The 12,515-nt window shown below is 38.5% G+C and overlaps 1 long non-coding RNA gene and 1 pseudogene across 2 annotated transcripts; one reads left to right on the top strand and one right to left on the bottom strand.

The window, feature by feature from the left end:
* The first annotated feature begins 170 nt into the window (after positions 1-170).
* LOC130506154 (uncharacterized) lies at positions 171-2,129 on the top strand. Of its 2 annotated transcripts, none has more exons than XR_008941908.1 (7): positions 171-214; positions 286-443; positions 510-620; positions 733-883; positions 966-1,076; positions 1,159-1,567; positions 1,732-2,129. It is a non-coding gene; the product is annotated as an uncharacterized LOC130506154 (long non-coding RNA). The 2 variants fall into 2 exon arrangements; XR_008941907.1 differs by having other exon boundaries at positions 776-883.
* A 7,909-nt stretch (positions 2,130-10,038) lies between these two features.
* LOC108820136 (serine carboxypeptidase-like 42) lies at positions 10,039-11,790 on the bottom strand (annotated as a pseudogene).
* Positions 11,791-12,515: the final 725 nt, after the last annotated feature.

A 12,515-nucleotide genomic window follows, 5' to 3' on the forward strand; every position in this document is an offset into this window, starting at 1 on the left:
TGGAAGCTCTGCTATAAAAAAGGTGCGAGTTCATGCTTTCAAAATCATACTTTCTTCTAAACTAAACAGCGGACAAAAAAGTTTGAGTAATAGCTAACGATTTGGTCTCCTCTCCGATCTACAGACTGGCCGCTCTTCCTCCCCCCCGTTCAAGTTCGCCTGCTTCCGATTTTGGAGGCCAGGAACGTCGTGCCATGCTCCTCTAGATTCTAAGGTTATCTATTTCACTTCAATTTTTGAAAATATGAATCTGATGCTGGAAAATAAACAGTTGGAATTATCTAGGCACTTGAAGAAGTTATCTCAGAGGAATGACCAGTCTGGATCACTTTCTCCATGTATACGTGCGTATATGCTTCTCTGATGCGTTTTAAACGATTAATGAAACCCAGAGGAAGTATTGAGGAGAAGCAGGAGGTTTTATTAAAGTTGAAAAGGAAAAGGTATATGTTGACATATTTTATAATTGCAATAGACCAAGCAATTGTTGATCATGGTTCTGATTTCAGGCTGAGAAGGTTATCAAAGAGTTATCCACTAAATATGATAAAGAACTTTCTGACTGTAAAGCCAAATCAAAGCACCAATTTCTGACCATTCAAGAGGATAATGCTTCTCTGGTATAATAATCTTCACTTTCTGAATATCAACGAGCATGAATAAGCTTTGCACATACGAGAACCAAAGTCCCTTTTCTCTTGTCTTTCTGTTTGTAAATTTGATACTGAGCAGGTTTTCAAATAGCAAACATGATGATAAAGCTCATGTTCTGCAGATACTCACTATCCGGGAGGAACATGAGAATAGGGAGTTAAATCTCAAAGCTAAGCACGATGAGGAACTGATACAAGCTCAGCCTTAGGCCGAAACTGAATTGAAAGAGGTACCATACCAGGAGCACAATTTGATAGTTTCATAGGAATATGGAGACTCTGGTATTCGATTGGTAAAATTCTCTCATGCAGAGGATAACAACAATCAGGAACGAGCATGACGTTCAACTGAAAGCATTTAAGTGTCACTACGAAGATGATTACAAGAAGCTGCAAGACGAATTAGATCTTCAGAGATTAAAAGTTTAGTGTTTTACAAGATTCATTACAAGATAGCACGTGTTATAGGTTAAAACCTACTGACGTAAATGAGTTACCGTTGTAGGAAGAGAGGCAAAGAGCTTTGTTGCAAATGCAGTGGAGGGTTATGAGTGATAAAGCTCCAGAAGAGCAAGAAGTGAGCACTAGGAAGGTTACACCAGAAATCATTTAGTTTATAATGCCTTTTAAAGAAACATAAATGCATAGTGATTTCGAGTACTTAATCATCATCTTGCAGGAATACTGTGAGATTTCATTGATCACTGTATAAACAATCCACATTAATTTGTCTCTTAGTTTTGTATTTAGAACTGCAATAAGGGAGTTTCTGTTCAGCTCTGGATATGATGGGTCTTTAAAAACATTACGTGTTTAAAGGAAGGGTAAGAAGATTTTGGAGAAGAAATGGATCAGTTTGAAACATAACGCCAAGCTGAGTTTTTCGCTTCTTCAGATTGGGCAAGAACAAAAGGGTAACTATTTCAAGCTCATGGTGAAATTCTTGATATTAAATTCCTTGAGACTCAAGCCATTAAATATTTTGATTCTTTGTCTCAACTCAAACGCATTCACTTCCAAAAAATATTAACTTCATTGTCTTCTCTAATGTAACTGCTATTAACTTATTGTGAAACAGTTTACAGGGGGTTTTAGAGAAGAGTCAGGATTTAGAAGGAACTAGGTTCAAACTCATGTGTTCATGACCATTGGAGGAACAACAACGAATATGTCCTAATGAGCTGGAGAGAAGGCTACAGAGTCTTAGGGAGACTAGACAAGAGGGGGATATAAAAGAGCTGCAGACTTCAATGGAAGACGCTGATAAAAGTCTTCATGTGATGGGCTGAAGATTCTTGGTGGAAAGACACAGTGTATGTAGGCTCTGAACATATACAGTCTAAAACCAATTCCAACTATCAAAATCGTTGTTACCCTTTCCCTAAGTAAGAAATCCAGTGTTTTAAGTTTTATTAGAAAACAAAAGTGTTTGTAATCTTGTGAAGAAGCTTAATGTTAATTAATGGATTTGCCTTATATTTTTCAATTTGTTTCAATTTGCTATTGAGCAGCAATTCTAAAAAAAAATTAACGTTTTGGACAATCAAATATCTTCCTGAGATTAACGTTTAGAAATATACAACTATATTTTACATATAAGCGAAAAATATATAAATTAAAGAACAAATAAAAATAACTTTTAAAAGCAATATGATAATTTGTTAACGAGCTTTTTATATTTGTCTCATCAGACAAAACTCATATAAGATAAAAGATATAATAAGAAGTGACTCTCATAAAATTCTTTTTTTTTAAATTAGTTTGCGGAAACTAAAAACTTCTCGACCATGTGTTTTCCCCTCCCTGACTTAAAAAAAAAGATCCGACATAAAAATATAAATAAAGGTTGTCAAAAGGAGCACACAAAAATACAGAAATAGCAAGAAAAATTTCAAAATATGTCATAATAATCGCTCTTATAATTTAACCACAATAGTGCTCATGTCCATCACATTCAATAGCCAGACCTAGACATTTAAGATCAAACATATCAACAATGAGAATTAATAACCGTTAAAAAATAAGGACTAAATTTCAGGATATATAAGTGAAATTATAGAAGTAGTTACATTATAAAAGTCAAGGGGAATAGTAATATTTGGTTAAAGTTTCCATTGTTTATTATGGTGGAGAGATTTTGGTATGTTTTGTATTTTAATTCATGAAGGTGCAGTAGTAAAAGGAATGTGTTTTTAGTTTAAGATTTTATCTTTAATTAGCACTAATTACTGGTTTATGTCTTTTTATTGAGACAGCTTCTCATACTTAAGATCAAGATATATTTTTACTTTATCCATGTAGATTAAACCATTCACTATGATCTGAAACTGTGTACAATAATTCAATGTATGTTGTTCTTTGGATTAACAAAAAATAGTCCGAAGTTTAGGGAGGGCAAAGTTGTTGGATGACTATTTTTATTATTCATATTAGTTAAAAGGCAGAAGTAATTGCCACATTTTCAAATTTGTACAATTACGATAAGTAATAGAGTTTTTGTTTGTTGTGGCGATGAAACTTCTTTTGTCCGAACCAATAATCTGAAAGTGCTTTCAACAACACAAATAATCAAAAGTACCAGTAAAATTTATAAATTTATAAAACAAAAGACAAAAAAAAATCAATAGACATTTATTGGTACTGTTTACGAGATCTCCCAATCAAAACTACATACTACAAAAAGAGTGGTTCGAAGAAGTTGACGAAGAAGATTTTTTATTGAGATTAACCTAAAGTGTTCTTTTGTGTAATGACTTAAGATATCTAATATCATTAATGATAACTATAGCTTCATATAAATCTATTTCGCTTTGTTTTTATCCGCATATCCATCTATAGATCATAATTTATATCATAACAGTTTCTATAAAGTAGGAGAAACTTTACATATACTCTAATCCTTACAAAGAATAAAATTGATTCGTATGCTTCAAAGTTTTTACAGAAAGTAGGTATTTCTCAGTTTTGAATGTGATATGGTAATAATGTAACTATCTAAATAACAAATTTATGCTGGTTTTGGTAATAACAGAATCCACACAACGAATAGTAAGACCAATAAAGGCAGAGATGAAACAGAGAAGATAATGACTGAAAAAGATACTTTCTTTGCTTAAGGTTTAACGTTTACATAAGGTCTCAATATATAGATGATAAGGAAGGATCTAGAGAGTAGACAGCTGTGACATCAGCAGCTGGCAGTCAAGAGAGGAGCATAACGGTTTGATATACAACTTGACTGCCTTTCCGTACGAGCACAACTCTCGTGAGGTCTTGAGCTCACTGCAGTTTTGTCTTGATAAGGCAACACCTTCATGGGCTTCGTTTGTTGCCTTATGGGCTTCGTTTGCTGCTGGACTTGGACCCTACTAATATCCCCTCGCAAACTGGTGGTGGGAGTCAGCTCAACACCGAGTTTGGATCGAAGAGAGTAGTAGGCTTCCTGTGGCAAAGACTTAGTGAATATATCAGCAAGCTGTGACTTTGCAGAAACATGATGAACAACCAGAGAGCCTTTAGCCACTTGTTCCCGAGCAAAATGATAGTGAGTTGCAAAATGCTTTGATTTCTTGTGAAGCACATGATTGGCTGTAAGGTGTACTGCTGATAGGTTGTCACAGTAAGCCTCCGCTGGTTTCTGAGACGGGAAGCCGAGTTCCTTCAGCAGATCAGTAATCCAAATGATTTCAGCTGCTGTGTCAGACAAGCACCGGTACTCTGCTTCAGTTGAGGACCGCGATACAGAGTCTTGACGTTTAGCTGACCATGAAATAAGATTGGAGCTAAGCATTGTGCAAAAACCGCCTGTAGATCTTCGAGTCTCATGACAACCGGCCCAGTCACTATCGCAGAAAGCTTTCAGTGTGTCATCAGACTCTGAAGTGAAGTGTAATCCCAGCTTTAGAGTACCTTTGATGTATCTCAGCACTCGTTTCAGTAGATTAAAGTCTGCAACAGTTGGCTTGTGCATTCGCTGACATACCAAATTTACTGCAAACTGAAGATCTGGTCTTGTAAGTGTCAGGTACTGGAGCTTGCCAGCTAAGCTCCTGAAGTAAGTCGGTTCACTGAAGAGCTCATCTTGATGCTGAACTCTGTCTAGTTGAAGCGGTAACGGCGTAGGCATCGGTGCACAATCCAGCATCCCAGCAGAGTGTAGAAGATCAGAGGCGTACTTCTCTTGATTAAGGAACATACCAGTGGGAGTGTAGTGAACCTGTATGCCGAGAAAATACTTCAACGGACCCATATCTTTCATACGAAACTCAGAACTCAACGAACTGAGAAGCTTCTGGATTGTAGCTGGATCATTACCGGTTAAAACCATATCATCAACATAAAGAAGGAGATAGATGATGGTTGAACCTTGATGATAGATGAAGAGAGAAGGGTCTTTCACACTGCAGAGGAAACCAAACTTGAGGAGGAAGGTGCTAAACTTGTCAAACCAAGCACGCGGTGCTTGTTTCAAACCGTAGATTGCTTTGTGTAGCAGACAGACATAATCAGGTCGTTCTGAATCAACAAAGCCTGGAGGCTGCTGCATATAAACCGTTTCTGTTAAATCTCCATGCAGAAACGCGGTTTTGACATCAAGTTGCTTGATATCCCAACGTTTGACTGTAGCTATGTGCAACACAGAGCGAACCGTTGCTGTCCGAACGACCGGACTGTATGTCTCCAAGAAGTCAATGCCTTCTTCTTGTTCATTGCCTTTGGCAACAAGTCTGGACCTCAGCTTCTCTTCAGTACCATCAGCATTGTACTTAACCTTGTGAACCCAGCGACATCCAATGATATGAGTATTCTCAGGTCTTGGAACCAGACTCCATGTATTCGTCTCATGACAAGTATCCACTTCATCTGTCATTGATCCATTCCAGCCAGGATGACTGAGAGCCTGAGCTAGAGTCCTTGGTTCATGATTCACACTCTTCACTGTATGCAGAACATATCTTGGATTTGGCTTCCTTACTCCAGCCTTTCCCCTCGTTACCATATTGTGTTCATTATCAGCTGCAACAGGTACAGCATTTACAACAGGAGGAACGGCAACTGGTGAAGCTGGCGCAGTAATAACAACTGGTGGAGGAGAGTTGTTTGGAGTGGGCAGAGGTGGGAAGTCATCTTCATTGAGCTGAAACAGAGCCGGAGGAACCGTTATCTGTCGTCTGCTTCCCGAGACTACTTCCTGAACTGTTTCTTCTTGCTGTTGCTCTACTGGAACTGAACTGTTTGGCAAGCCTTTGAACCAAGCATCCATCAGAGGTGTGTTAACATGCTCGATATGTGACTTGTAAGTGTCAGCATATGGAAACATGTTTTCATCAAAAAGAACATGTCTACTGATGTATACACGTCCCGTAGGAGGGTGAAGACACCTATAACCTTTGTGTTTCTCAGTGTAGCCTAAGAAGACACAGAGTAGGCTTTTGGGATCGAATTTATTCTGAGCATAAGGACGCAGATACGGATAGCACGCACAACCAAGAACGCGTAGAGCAGAGTAATGAGGTGCTGTGCCATTAAGCTTCTCAAATGGAGTTCTTGTGTTACCCATTGCAGAGTGAGGAAGGAGATTCGAGAGAAAGTTGGCTGTAAAAACTGCTTCCACCCACAGAGACTGAGGTAACTTGGCTTCAAACATGAGAGACAAACCCAACTCAAGAAGATGTCGATGTTTCCTCTCAGCTAGGCCATTTTGTTCCGGTGTATGTGGACAAGATAGGTAGTGTTTGATGCCACTCTGCTGTAGATGTAACGCAAACTCTTTATTCACATACTCACCGCCACCATCGCTTTGTAAGATGTGAATTTTCTTTTCAAACTGAGTTTCCACCATTCGTTGAAAAGATTTAAAGACAGCAAACACATCTGATTTGTTTTTAAGCGGGTAGAGCCAACTGAATCTCGAAAAATTATCAATAAAGATGACATAAAATCTGAATCCTTGAACAGAGGTAACAGGTGCAGGACCCCATACATGAATCCTCTCAAGAGGTTTTTCAGACTGAAAACTTGAACTAGAAAAGGGCAACTTGCAAGTTTTTCCTAACTGACATGACTCACACATAGTCTTCATGACTTTATTAACTGAAATAGCCTTGATAGACGATAGATACTGAAGAATCTGTTGATGAGGATGCCCCAACCTCTTGTGCCAAACCACATCGCTTGCAGACTGCTGACGAGACGAGTAGAAGGCAAGGAACTGGGGATTCTCTAACCGGTACAGACCTTCACGCTTGCTTCCTCTGCTGAGAAGCTGCTGCGTTTGCTTGTCCTTAATAAGCACAGTACGTGAGTCAAATGTGAATTGACAGGGGTAGTCATCAGTGAGTTTAGAAACAGACAGAAGAGATTTAGTAATCGATGGACACACAAGAACATCTGTTAATGGTAAAGTACCTGAGAGAGATGGTAAGGCGATTGAACCAACGTGAGTAATAGGTAAAAAATCACCGTTACCAACAATCACACCATCCGAACCAGTGTATGGCTGAGAGTTTTGCAGATGCTGAGATGAACTCGTGATGTGATGAGTGGCTGCAGTGTCAGGATACCACTCGTTTCCATCGAAGTCTGTTTCCTCTTGAGCTCGTATTGCAGCATTGGCCTGAGGAGGAGGATCACGAAGCTGAAAGTTCTGGTTAAACCTGTTGTGACACTCAAAAGCTGAATGTCCATACTTGCTGCATATCTGACAGGTAGGCCGAGAACCCTGCTGCTGACCACGACCACCGTTCTGGCCAAACTGTTGATGAAAGCCTCGCCCTTGAGTTGAATAGCCACCACGTCCTCTGTAACCACCACGTGAGTGACCTCTTCCACGACCAGAGTAGCCTCCTCTGTTCGTGTAGTAGGCTTGATGTGGAGTAACGTCAGACGCGGAGGAGTAAGTCTGCAGCTTGTCTTCAAAAGAGATCAACTTTGACATGACTTCGTCTAGGGATGGAGCGGGAAGAGAGTCCATTGTGTTCTCTATCACCGTACAGATGGACTCGTATTCTCGTCCTAACCCATTGAGAACTCCAAAAATTTTCTCACTTTCTGAAATAGGAGTCCCAATCGAGTCAAGTTGATCGCATAGAGACTTAATCTCAGACAGATATACAGACATAGTCTTCGTTCCCTTAGACATAGTCTGTATCTTCCGTTGTAAGGCAAGCTTCCTGGTAGCAGACACACGGTTATATTTCTGACCTAGAGCAAACCATACCTCCTGAGATGAATGGAGACCATAGACATAGCGAAGTGCAGATTCAGAAAGAGTGCCATAAATCCACGCCATGATGAGTTGGTCTTTCTGGATCCACTTGAGGTACTCTGGGTTTGCTGCTGGCATAGCTTGGTTGCCTTCTTGGACGGTAATGGTTTGAGCAGGACGAGGATGAGCTCCAGTGACGTAGCCAAGAAGTAACTGAGAAGAAAGAAACTGCTCAAACTGCAGTTTCCAGATGAGATAGTTATCATCCTTGAGCTTGAGAGTGACGCACTGCGTGATGGTTAGATTCGACGCAGAGTGTGGGTCATGATTGCCTTCCATGGCTCAGGATTTACTCGCTGAGCTCTGATACCATAAAGGCAGAGATGAAACAGAGAAGATAATGACTGAAAAAGATACTTTCTTTGCTTAAGGTTTAACGTTTACATAAGGTCTCAATATATAGATGATAAGGAAGGATCTAGAGAGTAGACAGCTGTGACATCAGCAGCTGGCAGTCAAGAGAGGAGCATAACGGTTTGATAGACAACTTGACTGCCTTTCCGTACGAGCACAACTCTCGTGAGGTCTTGAGCTCACTGCAGTTTTGTCTTGATAAGGCAACACCTTCATGGGCTTCGTTTGTTGCCTTATGGGCTTCGTTTGCTGCTGGACTTGGACCCTACTAATAACCAAGACCAACTTAAGTTTTAACTAAGCTAATATCTATTATAGCTAATTGATATCTTATGTAATTTTGAATTTCATATCCCACCGGTAGGGCGGGCCAACCCTAGTATATATATATATATATAATATAGTTTACTCTCTCCTGGACACGCCACGTCAGCACCATGTCATAAAGTCGACTTTTGTGTTGTCGACATGTGTCACGTATCACTTCATTTTTGCCTTAAATCTGATGGGCTTCAATCGTGGGCTTTTAACGTAGCGCATAAAATTTGTATTATTTTAGGCTTTATGGATACTCGATGTCTCAGTTTGGGAAATCCGATCGTCTTTAACGCATGCATTAACAATATGTATCCACTCATCACAAGATTTAGCATTGAAGATATCCCACCATTACTTCCTTGCTTAGGGTCTTCTACTATAAAAAGGTATGTTCTACACCTGAAGATTCATCACTCTGATATCTTCGATCATAAGATTTCCAGATATCAATCTACCTCCTAACAACAGGTTACTTCTGTGTATCCAGCTAACAAAGAAAGTACATTGCAGCGGGTGATGAGGTGGCGAAGTGGATTATAGAGAGGCGGAGATACAGAGACAGTGATTATTAATTTATGATGAGGTGGAGGAATGGGTTTGAGAAGAATAGATTTCGCTGAAACTGAATTTATTGTCGGAACTTGGACAAAGTTGTAAAACCATTCACTCTACCCCAAAATTTCATCAATAAAACCATTTACATCATATATCTTGATGCATTTAGCGATTTGTTTTGTCGTTGATGAACCTAACGACGATAAATACGGCTAGATTAGCCACAATGGTCGCCGGAATCAGATAACACTACAAAAAAACACGTCTGTTGCAAGGGAAAAAACATCGCAATTCCCTTGCAAATCGTAATACATTTGCCAAAAGAACTTTCCCTCGCAATTTTTTTTTAAAATATTAAAAAATAAAAATACAAAATAAAAAACGTAAATAAATATAGTATGTATCAAAACAGGTATGTATATGGAGGTGGAGAGGAACGGACCATCCCAAAGGGATTTGCCTACTGATGTGTTCTATGGGCTCTTCGTGTTTTAGCTTCAAAGAGAGTTACAACACCATTAAAGAGTTGTCACATTTTTGCTTAGACAGTGGCTTTTTGACATGACCAAAATCATATAGAAAAATTAGGAAAAGTTCTCTCTTTTTCACTGTGAATACATAATGTCAACGTTTTTCTCAATATGATGTGCTCGTTGGTTAAGACATCAACATCTTTTTGTCTGACATATCAGCCAAAAAAATTATATTAAAGTAAGATTAATTAGTCATAGGGGGTCTCTTACTGTAGAAAAGCAACACTGCTCAATAACAACTTATTACAGTGGTAAGACTAAAGAGGAGGAGATGTTAAGACTAAAGAGATATGTTCAGCTACTGTAGGAAAGCAACACTTCTAAATAACAACACTATAGAATCACACGAGTATAACAAGAAGTCCTTCTCTTGTTTATTCAATATCAAAGCTCAATCACAAAGCAATCACTCACACAATATGTTATGCAACAACACACTGCATCTTCATATATATAACTCACACTATCCTAAACCTATTAGGAATCACACAAATCATATTTCCTATTCCTTATAGATCAACACAACACTATTAAAGAAAAGGAAACTTATTAATCCAAACTTATCCAACAAACACTCCTTTTTATTAATGAGACATCTCCTCTTTTTTACCCATCGTCGGGGTAATGTGTGTTGTTGGGCAATCTTCGTCCACGCACAAAGCAACTAAACATATGGAGAGCTCGTGCGGGCTGCCCATAGGGAACCATATGAGCCGCTCCTCTCACTGTTGCAAACGTCAATAGCTTTCCATACTCCGTGACCCAGCCGGCAACCTGTTTGTCACAACCACAAGTTTGCAATCAGGAGGGGAAATTGGCTTCTGCTGATTTTCAGTGGGAGTAGAGAACTTTATTACCTGGTCTCTGTGGTACCAATGTCTATAGGGAAGTGTGGTACTGAAGTTAAGATCATGAGCAAGTTCTCGTATGATGGTTCTAGTACCAAGAAATGGAATTATAGAATCTTGATCGCCACTGCAATTTCGACAAAGCTGGGTGTAAAGAAAACTTATAGAAAAAAAAAGGATATTTAAATAGAGAGTTCTTACCTGAAAATCCAAACAGGAGTTTTGTTCTGTATAATTCTCTTAAGAAGCGGAAGCATGGAGATGTTCGAGTCAATGCCACGGTAATTCACCCGGCTGTGTGAAAAAAAGCCAATACCAATCAGTTATAAAAAGTTCTTCATTAATTAATGTTAACGAAAATAATAGAGGATAGAAAAGGTGTTTAATTACCTGGTGCACATAGACCACTCGTAAGGCAGACGAGTGCGGTTGGCGTGAAGAGCGTGTTGGACCTCTGGGAGATTGAAGTAGAACTTCCTTTCGTAAGTCATACAAACATCCACGCCTATGCTTATGTGTGTAGCCTGAATCACCATTTTCAGAGACAGATGAAGAACAAATATTTTGTTGGTTAGGAAAAAAAAAAAGAAAAAAGAAAAGGAAAGGACCATTTTCTTGAGCCTCAGCTCTTGCTGTACAATAGATGGTAGCATAGATCTCGGAGAACAGCATAGACGTCGACATACTCGGAAACGGCGCTGGCATCAGCGATTGCGTTGAAGCACTCGTTGCTTGCGTTTGGGATATTGTTAAAATCGCATTGCCGGAAGATTCGGAGTCTAAGCTCATCCGAAATAATGCCATGCGACCATAAATACTCGTAAACAGCTGAAGAGTCTGTGTTCAGCTTTAGAAGTGGATTCCCAATCTGATAATCAGATGTTAAAAAAAAAGAGTTAATAAGAGTTGCTGAAACATCAGGAGAAGAAGAAGATTGTTTTGCTTACTGCAATGCCTTTGACATTGATCTTGAACCCTTTTGACTGTATGTTGTAGTTGAGTATAGCATCAGCCAGTTGAGGTATGTAATGTCCTGCAAGAGTGTGTTGTAAACAGAAGACAGTAACTAATAAAGTTATGTTTCTGATATGACATCAAAACATCAACACATGATGGATCAAACATACCTGCGTAGCTTTCCCCGGTGAGAAAGAAGTCACGAGCTTTCAGTTCTGGAAACTTGCTGAACCATCTTATCAAGAACACAAGCATATCTTTTGCTGTTCATATACAAAACGTGTCAAAATAAGAATTAAGTATTGTAAAAAAAAAAGGAATAACTCTTGTAAATATTCTAATATAAGCTGATAACTAGATTTTGATCCGCGCTTTCAAAGCGCGGGTTTATTTTCCTTTATTTTTTTAAATTGACAAATATTTAGTAAATGTCATATTTTCATATATTTTTTTTTATAAAAGACTTAAGCTTTTTATCTTTCTTTATCGTGTTTCATTTTAAAAGAGTATAGGCCTAAGCACAATATCCAGACCTCAAGAACCAACCCGAAACCGACCCGAAAATCAGGATCTCGAACCCGATCAGACCCGGAATAAATATCCGAATAAGTTCTAGATTGCTATATCCGGAGAACCGGTTCCGAATCCGAACCAAATGAGTATCCGCAGATATCCGAAATGTGAATATATATCTAAAAATATATGTTATAATTATATTTATAATTATTTTAATATTTTAAATTAATATTATAAGTTAATTGTAGTAGTTATTTTCGGTACTTTTGAGTATTTTTGGATAAAATATGATAGTTTGGATAAAAGTTTATCCAAAAAACTGTATATAATGGATATTTTTGGTTACTTTTGGTTATTTTTGGTTACTTTTGAGTAATTTGGATACAAAAATTTGAATCGAATCGGATACTTTGATTACTTTGAGTACAAATAACCGAACCCGTTTTAGATAATTTGGTTATTTGGTTATTTTCAGGTTCTTATGCATGAGAACTAAACCCACCCGGATCCAGAA

The sequence above is a fragment of the Raphanus sativus genome, unplaced genomic scaffold (genome assembly GCF_000801105.2).
Source record: "Raphanus sativus cultivar WK10039 unplaced genomic scaffold, ASM80110v3 Scaffold2943, whole genome shotgun sequence".
In the NCBI taxonomy this organism is placed as follows: domain Eukaryota; kingdom Viridiplantae; phylum Streptophyta; class Magnoliopsida; order Brassicales; family Brassicaceae; genus Raphanus; species Raphanus sativus.